The sequence below is a fragment of the Vulpes vulpes genome, chromosome 14 (genome assembly GCF_048418805.1).
Source record: "Vulpes vulpes isolate BD-2025 chromosome 14, VulVul3, whole genome shotgun sequence".
Classification (NCBI taxonomy): Eukaryota; Metazoa; Chordata; class Mammalia; order Carnivora; family Canidae; genus Vulpes; species Vulpes vulpes.
Genome location: NC_132793.1, coordinates 101,885,734 through 101,897,915, shown reverse-complemented (window position 1 = coordinate 101,897,915; position 12,182 = coordinate 101,885,734).

Genomic DNA, 12,182 nt, shown 5'->3' with positions numbered 1-12,182 from the left:
AATGTTGGGAAATATCAGGAAGGGAGACAGAACATAAAGACTCCTAACTCGGGGAAACGAACTAGGGGTGGTGGAAGGGGAGGAGGGCGGGTGTTGGAGGGGAATGGGCGACGGGCACTGAGGCGGACACTTGACGGGATGAGCACTGGGTGTTATTCTGTATGTTGGTAAATTGAACACCAATAAAAATTAATTTAAAAAAAAAGATTCTATTTATTTATTCATGAGACACACAGAGAGAGAGGCAGAGACACAGGCAGAGAGAGAAACAGGCTCCACTCAGGGAGCCCGATGCAGGACTCGATCCTGGGACCCCAGGACCATGCCCTGGGCCGAACGAAGGCAGACACTCAACTGTTGAGCCACCCAAGGCAGAATGGGTTTTAAAGGGGATTTAAACACTGAATCATTAGTGTTCCCCCAAGTTATTATGAGTAAAAACTAATTTTAAAGATAGGAAGGGGTGCCTGGGTGGCTCAGTGGGTAAAGCATCTGCCTTTGGCTCTGGTCATGGTCTCAAGGTCCTGGGATCTAGCCCTGAGTGGGGCTCCCTGCTCAGCAGGTGTCTGCTTCTCTCTCTGCCCCTCCCCCTTCTTGCTCTCTCTCTCTCTCTCTCTCTCAAATAAAATCTTTTAAAAAATTTAAAGATAGGAAGGAAAAAATGTAAATACACACATGCATACAAACACTGTTTATACACATACTGTATGTATACAGTTGACATTTGAGCAATATGGGGCTTAGATGCACTGACCTTGCACCCCCAACCTCCACCCCGGTAGTTGAAAATCTGAGAACGTCAGACTCCTCAAAAACTTTTTTATCTTTTTTTTTTAATTTTTTATTTATTTATGATAGTCACAGAGAGACAGAGAGAGAGAGAGAGAGGCAGAGACACAAGCAGGCTCCATGCACCGGGAGCCTGATGTGGGATTCGATCCCGGGTCTCCAGGATCGCGCCCTGGGCCAAAGGCAGGCGCTAAACCACTGCGCCACCCAGGGATCCCATTTTTTTATCTTTTTTTTTTTAATTTTTTATTTATTTATGATATCCTCAAAAACTTAACTACAAATAGCCTATTATTGACCAGAAGTCTTACTAATAATAGAAACAGATGATTAACACATTTGATATGCTATACGTGTTATATACTATATTCTTACAGTAAACTAAGAGAAAAGAAAACATTATTTAAAAAATCATAAGAGAAAGTACATTTACAGTAATGTATGGTATTCATTTAAAAAATCTGCATATGGGTGAATAAAAATTTTAAAAAAAAAGGGGGGATCCCTGGGTGGCACAGCGGTTTAGTGCCTGCCTTTGGCCCAGGGCGCAATCCTGGAGACCTGGGATCGAATCCCACGTCGGGCTCCCGGTGCATGGAGCCTGCTTCTCCCTCTGCCTGTGTCTCTGCCTCTCTCTCTCTCTGTGTGACTATCATAAATGAATAAAATTTTTTTAAAAATCTGCATATGGAGCACCTGGCTGGCTCCGTTGGTAGAGCATACAACTCTTGATCTCTAGGTCATGAGTTCAAGTCCCCCATTGAGCACAGAGCTTAACTTAAAAAAAAAAAATCACCATATAAGTGGACCTGCACAGTTCAAACCTATATTGTTCAAGGGTCAGGTATATATATAATCTCTAAGCTGCTTAGTTCATAGGAAGAAAAATTATCACTAGAATAGGTGACCATTGGAAAGAGAAAAAAAAATCTGATGACTTCCAGTAGAAGCTTGCAAGGCACTTGGCATGCATAAGAGGCTTCAAGACAAGTTCCCTGACTCGCTTGTCAAACCAGACTGCTGCTCCGAAGTAACTCCCTTACAAACATTGAAGTCACCGACTAAGTTGACTGGGCCACCTGGCCTGGGACCTAGAAACATCCCCAGGGAACGGTTTGGCCATAGGCTTTCCCCTAGTGGCAGTTTACCATTGTGTGTTTGATCGCTTCTCTCTCTCTCTCTCTCTCTCTCTCTCACACACACACACACAACTTGAATTCTTTTTTTTTTAAGTTATAAAATTAAGACACAAAAAGAAAAATAAATAAATTTGAACACACAAAATTAAAAATGTCTGTATAGCAGGAAAGACTAAAACTGAAGTCACATGACAAAGTGGGGGAAATATTTGTAACACATGTGACAAAGGACTAATTTCTAATTTACTATGAGTTTATATATCTGAGCCTGAGAAAGACCAACAACTCAATAGAGAAATTGGCAAAGGATTAAGAATAAGCAGATCACAGAGAAAAAAAAAAAACATTTGAGTTCACTAATAATTTTTTAAATGCAAATCAAAACAAATATACTGTTTTTCTTCTGTGATGTTGGTAAAAATTTTAAAGCATGATAATACACAGTAGTGTTGACAGCAAAATAATTCCCTCTCCTGTTGATGGCAATAGAAATTGGGGCAGTCATTTTGGAAGATAAGTCAGCACTTCTCTTGCTAGAAATACTATAGATATATAAATATGCCAAGATGTGTACAATAACATTGCAGCAATACTTATAACTGAAAAATATTAATAATTTAAATGTTTATAAACAGAGGCCTAGATAAATAATGTTTGGAATATCCATACCTTAGAATTCTATTTGGCCTTTGAAAAAAAATAAACCTCTCTGGAGCACCTGGCTGGCTGAGACAGTAGAGCAAGCAACTCTTGATCTTGGGGTCGTGAGTTCAAGCCCCGTGTTGGGGTAGAGTTTTTAAAAATGAATATCTCTATTGCTAATATAAAAAGGTATTAGGGTGGGTGAAAAAAGCAAGGTACAAAATGGTGTGCATTTAGTATGATACATTTTGTGGAAAATGGAAAGACATATTTAATCTATATCCTGAGACATATCTGATACGTTTTCCTTGTAGAATATACGAGAAAGTGTGAATGGAAATTAGTTGTCATAGAGAAGACCTGGAAACCAGAAGAGAGACTATTTTACCTTTAATTTTATAGTTTTCTAACATGCTTGACCTTTAATCATGTGTGGGATTTCTTTTGGTTTTATAAAAGTAATAATAATGGAATCGAGGAATTTTGTGTTATTTTCCTCTAAAATTTTATCTATTAGAAGAAAAAAAAAAGCACAGGATCTCTTATTCTTTGCTGGTGGGGATGCAAAATGGTGCACCACTCTTGGTGGTTTCTTATAAAACTAACATACAATCCAGCATCACATTCTTTGGTATTTACCCAAAAGAGCTGAAAATGTATGTCCACACGAAAACCTGCACATGGATGTTAATGGCAACTTTATCTGTAATTGCCAAATCTTGGAAGCAATCAAAGTGTCCTTCAGCAGGTGAATGGGTAAAATGTGGTTTATTCAGACAATGGAATATTACTCAGTGCTAAAAATAAAGGCTTTGTTAGGTGGTCAAAAGGCATGAAAGAACCTTAAATACATACTACTAAATGAAAGAATCCAATCTAGAAAAGCTGCATACTGTATGATTCCAACTCTGTGACATTCTCAAAAAGCCAAAACTATGGAGACAGAAAAAAATTAAATCTGTGGTTGCCATAGGCTTGGTGGGAGAAAGGCCAGCAGGAAGAATGAATAGGTGCGACATGGAGGATTTTTTTTTTTTTTTTTTTTTTTTTACTTTCTTTACTTTTTTTGCGAGAGAGTGGGAAAAGGAAGAAAGACAGAGAAAGAGAGGGAGAGAACCGCAAGCAGGTTCCACGCCCAGCACAGAGCCTGATGCAGGGCTTGATCTCAGGACCCTGAGGTCATCATGACCTGAGCTGAAATCAAGAGTCAGACACATAATGGACTGACCCACCCAGATTCCCCAGTACAGAGGATTTTTAAGGCAGTGAAACTACTCTGTGTGATACTATAATGATGGATATATGCCATGCATTTGCCCAAACCAAAAGTAAGTACAACATTACAAGTAAACCCTAAGGTAAACTATGGATGCTGGGTGATTGCATATGTGAGTGTACGTTCGTCAATTGTAATAAATGTGTCACTTTGGTGAGGGATGTTGATAATGGGAGGGAGGCTATCCATGTGGGGGGGTAAAGGAGGGGTCTATAGGAAATCTCTGTACCTTGCTCCTAATCTTGCTGTGAACCTAAAATTGCTCTAAAAAGATAATCTTAAAAAATAAAAAGAACTGGATCCCTGAGGGCTCAGTCAGTTAAGTGTCTGCCTTTGGCTCAGGTCATGATCCCAGGATCCTGGAATCAAGTCCTGCCTTGGGCTCCCTGCTCCACAAGGAGCCTGCTTCTCCCTCTACCTCTGCCCCTCCTTCCCGCTGGTGCTCTCTCTCTCTCTCTCAAATAAATAAATAAAATCTTTAAAAATAAATAAATAAAAAGAATTACAGGGGCACCTGCATAGCTCAGTTGGTTGAGTGTCCAACTCTTGATTTCAGCTTACATGATGCTCTTGGGGTCATGAGATAGAGCCCTGTGTGGGGCTCTGCGCTCAGTGGGGAATCTGCTAGAGATCCTCTCTCTTCCCCTCACTTGCAAGTACTTTCTCTCTCTCTCAAATAAATAAATATTTTAAAAAGTAAAAATAATTACAGTAATATACCATTGTATACCCTTTATAACAAAATTAGTATTTCTGTCAAAGCAGCAAAAGTGATATATCCTGATTGTCGAAATTTTTAAAAATACATAAGCCTTTACAAAGATAATAAAAATACTGTATAATATCAACACCCAATATAACCTCTGTTACTGTTATGGTGAGTTTCCTTTCATTCCTTTTTTCCATGCGTATGAACATGGCCAATATGAACTGTACCACCACAATCTGTAAAGATTTCCAGAACAAATTAAACTAAAACCTAACTCTAGACTCTGACCAGTAAACCAGCCAATTACCTCCTTCTTGGAACTCCCCCTTCTCCTGGATTTCCCAGGACCCTAGAGTTTATGTAACACATAAAGTCCTATGGATGCTCTCACCTATAGAAGAAAACCTCACATGTCCTAAACTCTGGACGGTGGCTGTTTCTGCAATTGCTCCTTCCCACCACAAGGTGTCACTCTCCTGCTTGTTCCCACCAAGGGGACTGCTGGCCAGGCTCTCAGACACAGGTCAGCTAGATCCTTGGGAAGAGGAGTTCCACTCTCCCAGCATCACCTAAGCTGGAGTTCTTTACCAGTTACCAAGGCCTCATTCTTGGTGTCCAGCTCTTTCAGGCCTCCAGCCTCTGCAGTGTCTCAGGACTGGCTCCGATGAACACCTATTCCATTCTATCAACCCTTAAAACAGATTGGGCTTGTTCTACTTCCCTCTGGGACCATAGAACTGCAAATTCCACCCTACCCCCAAGAGTGATTTTCAGTAGGTTTTCTTCTTTGTGTGCCTTTAGACATAAAAGGTTGGTTTCTGGTTCCCACCTTCCCCAATAGGGCCAATTGATTGCCTCTGGTGGGCCAGCCCTTCAAAACAGCTGAATTCTAGCTACCTCCCTTGAGGAAGAAGACCTCATTGAGTGTCTCCTTCCCAGAAGACTCTCTGGCATTCTTTTTGTAGAGCAGTGAAAAAACTAACCTTGAGTTACATTTCCAGCATAGTATCTACTGCATATGAATATATGGTGCATATATTTTTATATGGTTGTAAACATGACATATATACATCCATGTCCTGATTTTCATGTAATGTATCTTGAGCATCACCCTATGTCTCATATGGTTCTGTTGTAATTTTTGTAGTGATTAATCTGTTACTAGACACTGGTTATTTCCAATTTTTCACTATATTGTATTTTTGTACTTGCATCTTGGTATGTATTTCTAATTATTTGCTTGTAAGAGAATTACTGAGCCAAAAACATTTCTAAGTCTTTTTATTTGTGCTGTAAAATTTGCTCCTTGAAAAATATGCATCAGTGTATATACTACCAGAAGCAAGCAGGATGTAGAATGCTTACCTTTACCTTACTGCACTCTTGTCAAAATTAAGTTTCTTTTAAAGATTTTATTTATTCATTCATGAGAGACACACAGAGAGAGGTGAGACGTAGGCAGAGAGAGAAGCAGGCTCCCTCTGAGAAGCCCAATATGGGACTTGATCCCAGGACCCCAGGATCATGACCTGAACTGAAGGCAGATGCTCAACCACTGATCCAGCCAGGTGCTCTGGAGTTTTAATTTTTTTTTTTTATTACTTATTTATGATAGTCACAGAGAGAGAGAGAGGCAGCGACATAGGCAGAGGGAGAAGCAGGCTCCATGCACCGGGAGCCCGATGTGGGACTTGATCCCGGGTCTCCAGGATTGCGCCCCAGGCCAAAGGCAGGCGCCGAACCGCTGCGCCACTCGGGGATCCCCGGAGTTTTAATTTTTTTAATTGATTCATGTGAACTGCTATTTATTGAAGATACCAATCTGCTTATTGTTATATGTGTTACGAATGTTTTCTCATAATGCTTAATTGAAAATTTTATTAATAACATTTTTAGCATCAAAAGGTTTTTCTATTATTTTTTAAGAAATTATTTTATCTTATTTTATTTTTTATTTAAGTAATCTCTATACCCAGCATGGGGCTCAAACTCATGACCTAGAGGTTAAAAGTCACATACTCTTTCAACTGAGCCAGCCAGGCACCCCTAATATGATTATTTTAATTGAGGTAAATTTATATACAATGAAATGCACAGATCTTAGGTGTATATACCAGAGTCGGGTTTTTTTCTAAAGATTCTATTTATTAGAGAGATTGAGAGCACAAGCAAGGGGAGCAGTAAAGTGAGAGAGAGAAACAGACTCATTGCTGAGCAGGGAGCCCAATGTGGGACTCGATCCCAGGACTCCAGGATCATGACCTAAGCCAAAGATGGACGCTTAACCAACTGAGCCACCCAGGTGCCCCTATACCAAAGAATTGAACTCTATATACACACTGTGATGTATGTGTTTTTAATTTTTATATATTCATGTTTCTTGGTCTTCTCTTCCAGTGTTTACTATTAGGAAAAAGCAAAAGATCAAAATGGACCCCAAAAAAGTTATTGGATATCTTATCTGGAGAACCCATTCATGTTATCTTTCCTTGTCTTTGATCTATTTTACACCTCTGTAAGTTGTAGAAAACCAACATTTTTTTTTAAGATTTTATTTAAAAAAATAAAATAAAGATTTTATTTTATTAACTCATGAGAGACACAGAGCGAGCGAGAGAGAGGCAGAGGGAGAAGCAGGCTCCACACAGGGAGCCCAACGTGGGACTGGATCCCGGGTTTCCAGGATCAGGCTCTGGGCTTCAGGCGGCACTAAACCACTGCGCCACCGGGGCTGCCCCTAGAAAACCAATATTAATGCAAAGTGTTCTTGTCCATAGAAATGCAGATTAGTCATGTCTGGTGGAATGGAATTGATTATTGCCTGATAGATATATTTGCATTGATTTATAAATTCCTTTTAGCACTTCTTTATTTTTAAGATTTTATTTATTTATTAGAGGGAGAGAGAGAGCACAAGCAGGGGGAGTAATAGAAAGAGAGGGAGAAGCAGGCTCCCCACAGAGCAGGGAGCCTGACCCGGGGCTCAATCCGAGGACTCAATCCGGGGACTCCTGAATCATGACCTGAGCAGAAGGCAGACACCCAACCACTGAGCAACGCCTGCACCCCTTTTAACATTTCTTATCTGCCTACATATGTGTGTGTATGTGTAGTTCTTTGAATTCTCTTGACATCTTACTGGGTCCTTGATTAATTCATGAGTTCAGTAAAATCTTTGACATGTGTTCATTTTATATTTGCATGAGAATTGTGACCATATCCTCTTTAAAATATAACCATTAAACATAGCCAATATTTGAGGCAGGGGTTAATAGGTCATGGCCTGGACCTATTTCATTCTGGAAACAGTTTATTTTCAAGATCAAACTGGCTTGGGATACCTGGGTGGCTCAGTGGTTGAGTGTCTGCCTTTGGCTCAGGTCGTGATCCTGGGGTCCCTCTCGGGAGCCTGCTCCTCCCTCTGCCTATGTCTCTGCCTCTCTCTCTTGGTGTCTCTCATGAATGAATGAATGAATGAATGAATGAATATATATATATCTTTTTAAAAAAGATAAAACTGGGTTTATTTAAAAGGGTTAGGACAAAAAAAAATAAGGGTTAGGACAAGACCAACAGTTTAATTATGAATCATCATGAAAAGGTGAAATTACTTCTTTTGCTTAGAAAACATATATTCATACATGTTTCCAAATTTCTGGTAGAAGGTGAAGTCCATTCACTGTTGTCTTTCTGGACGTTTGTTTGTTTTTTATTTGCTATCTCAGCTTCATCTCAAAGCCTTGAAACTTGGGGAGCCAGTGAACTGCTGGCAAGTTCCTGCAGGACAAGCACTATTTTCATTAATTTCTAGTACAGAGTTCCCAGTAGACCCAAACCATCTGTGAAATTAAGTGGTTTCCCTGGTAGTGGGAAAGTTTTTTGCATGCATAGGGAATGGGGCTAGCCTCAAGGAGGAACAGGAGAGGAAATCTCCCCCAGGCTGGACAGCCCAGGGCACTGAGGCCCCATATTTCTGACCCTCCTTTGTCTTACCATTTCCTTCCTACTCTGCAGGCCAATGGGATGGCAGGACCCCAAACAGCTCCAGGAAAGAGTGGCTGGTGGTTCTGGGGGTGGTAGTCATGTTCCCTGGACAGGTCCCTCCAGCTAGGTTGGGTTTGGGGCCACTTCCACCAGCCCAATGGTTGCATAAGTAGCAGCAGGGACTAGGGGGTCCCCTGCTTGGGGACTGACACAGTGGGTAGACTGGGCAGTTGGAGGACAGGAACTCTAGGGCAGTAGAGCTGCCTGTGTGTCCACACTGAGTGGGCAGTAAACGGAACAGTAAGCAAGGAAGCAAAAGAGGCGGTGGTGAGGATACAGAGCAGTTCCATTACCATAAGGGACAAGAAAAGAGGGAATTAGGAGAACAAAGTTGAGGTCTTAGAAGCAGCTGTGGGTTCCTGAAGTGGCTGTGCCTCGGAGGTTGAGCAGGTGGAGGGACCATGAGCACAGGTGGGGCAAATGTAAACAGCATGTATGCAGAAGTCACTGAGGAGGGGGACGCAGGACACTGGACCCCAAGCCTTCACGTGACTGCACAGTGGCCTGGAGCAGAGGTTCTTGGCTAAGGTATGACACAGAGGGGGTGGTTGTGATCGTTTGTGGAATGTTGGGGCATTACAGCCAGCACCCGGGTCTGTGCCTCACCTCAAATGTGCCTCCAATCAGGTGATGGCTGCAACCCCAAATCTAGATGGGAATGCTGTACGTGGATCAAAGACTGGTGGGTGACCATGGGGGACCATGTAGATGTCCTGTTGATATGCAGTTGTTGGGGTGTGGGGTGGGGGGAGTTGGTAAATAGTTCCCTTCTTTTCCTCACCTGGGTTTAGAATTTATTGAGAGATGGATTCAGATGGAATTCATTCAAATGGATCATTCACTCATTCGACAAATACTTATTGAGTATTATTTATATGGCCAGAATGTGCTAGTGATTTAACAATGAATAGAACAGGGCAGCCCGGGTGGCTCAGTGGTTTGGCACTGCCTTCAGCCCAGGGCCTGATCCTGGGGACCCAGGATCGAGTCCCACTTTGGGCTCCCTGCATGGAGCCTGCTTCTCCCTCTGCCTGTGTCTCTGCCTCTCTCTCTCTCTCTCTCTCTCTCTCTCTGTGTCTTTCATTAATAAATAAATAAGATTAAAAAAAAAAAACAATAGAATAGCAAAATCCCTACACTCATTGAGCTCACATTCTGGTTGAAAGAGGTGGGCAGGGCAGCCCCGATAGCTCAGCAGTTTAGCACCACCTTCAGCCCAGGGCCTGATCCTGGAGACCCAGGATAGAGTCCCACAAAATCTTTGAAAAAAAAAAAAAAAGAAAGAAAGAAGAGGTGGGCAATACATTTTTAAAAATTAGTAAGCATTATGCTATGTTAGGATAAACTAGGGGCATCTGACTGGCTCAGCTGGTAGGCCATGTGACTCTCAATCTCAGGGTCATCAGTTAAAGGCCCACATTGGCTACTTAAAAAAATTAAGTAAATAAGTGAATTTAAAGCAGGGAAGAAAAAAATAGTAATAAAGCAGGGAAGAGAAATGGAGAATGCTGGAGATGTCATTGTGAACAAAATGGTCCAGAAAGGCCTGGTTGATAAGGTGAAAGGTGAGAAAAGACCAGAAAAAGATGAGCCAGCATGCTTTGTTGAGGCAGGACCATCTAGCCTATCTGGGGACTTTAAGCAGAGTCCCCAGATAGCAGTTCTATTTTCCTTACCAGGGATTGGTTTAAGAGGTGAACAGTGTCCCGATTCTGACTTAGGAGATGAGAAAGATGTTGTGCCAGGTGGCTTCCAGGAAGACTTTCTATATGCTAAGGAGATGGTCTCGTTCTCTCTATGGATTTTCAGTAGCCCATGTGATATCTGAAACTGTTACAGCCATGTAGTGGCAAGGTCGGTGACAGAGCAAAAAGTGAGAGAGGATTTGGGTCTTTGACATTGGTAAGCGACTGATGGTGCCAAACCTGGAGCTTCTCTAGGTCCAACACAAGATCATATCAGATCTGGGTAACTCGGTGTGCGTGGTCCAATGAATATGTAGGGTTTTTAAAATTATTACTCGGGACGCCTGGGTGGCTCAGTAGTTGGGCATCTACCTTTGGCTCAGGGTGTGATCCCGGGGACACAGGATTGAGTCACACATCGGGCTCCCTGCATGGAGCCTGCTTTTCCCTCTGCCTGTGTCTCTGCCACTCTCTGTGTCTCTCATGGATAAATAAATAAAATCTTAAAAAATAAAATAAAATAATTATTCAATGTATTTACATTTTTAAAAAATATTTTTATTTATTCATGAGAGACACAGAGAGAGAGGCAGAGACATAGGCAGAGGGAGAAGCAGGTTCCCCATGGGGAGTCTGATGCAGGATTCAATCCCAGGACCCTGGGATCACAACCCGAGTCAAAACCAGATGCTCGGGACGCCTGGGTGGCTCAGTGGTTTAGTGCCTGCCTTCGGCCCAGGGCGTGATCCTGCAGACCCGGGATCGAGTCCCACGTCGGGCTCCCTGCATGGAGCCTGCTTCTCCCTCTGCCTGTGTCTCTGCCAATCTCTCTCTCTCTCTCTCTCTCTCTCTCCCTGTCTCTCATGAATAAATAAATAAAATCTTAAAAAAAAAAAACAGATGCTTAAACACTAAGCCACCCAGGCGCCCCTACTCAATGTGTTTAAACTAAAATAAGTTTTTCTTCCCCACCTCCAACCCCTTACCTTTGCAACCATCAAGAGTTATCTATGAGGTATCTATCTATGAGTTTGGTTTTTCATTTAAAAAATTTTTTTAGATTCCATATTAAGAGATCACAGTATTTTCTTTCTGTGTCTGACTTATTTTAGTTATCATAATGCTCTCAATTTTCATCCATGTTGCAAATGGCAAGATTTCATTCTTTCTTATTGCTGAATAACACTCCATGCATACATGTGTACACACACATGTATGTGTATACAATTTCTTTATCCACTCAACCACCAGTGGACATTTAGGTTGTTTCCATATCTTGGCTACTATAAATAATGCAGTAAGGAACATGAGGGTACCATATATCTTTTCAAATTAGTGTTTTTGTTTTATTTGGATAAATGTCCAGAAGTGGAATTTGGAATTGCTGGATCATATGTTAGTTCTTTTTTTCTTTTCTTTTCTCTTCTTTTCTTTTCTTTTTTTTTTTAGGAACCACAAACTGTTTTCCATAGTAGTTGCACCAATTTGCAGTCCCACCCACAGTGTACCAGGGTTCCCTTTTCTCCACATCCTTGCCAATACTTGTTATCTCTTTTCTTTTGGGTAACAGCCTTCTGACAGGTGTAAGGTGATTTGTTTTCCTTGAAATCCAGTGATGTTAGTAGAATATATCTCAGTGTTGGTTTTGATTTGCATTTCCCTGATGATTAATGATATTGAACCTCTTTTCATGTACCTACCTATTGGCCATCTGTATGTTTTCTTTGGAAAAATGTCTATTCAGCACTTCTGCCCATTTGTAAATCAAATTTTTATTTTTTGCTACTGAGTCTGAGTTCTAATATTTTGGATATTAGCACCTTATCAGATATATAATTTGCAATTATTTTCTCCTGTTCAGTAGACTGTCTTTTCATTTTGTTGGTGGTTTCCTTTGC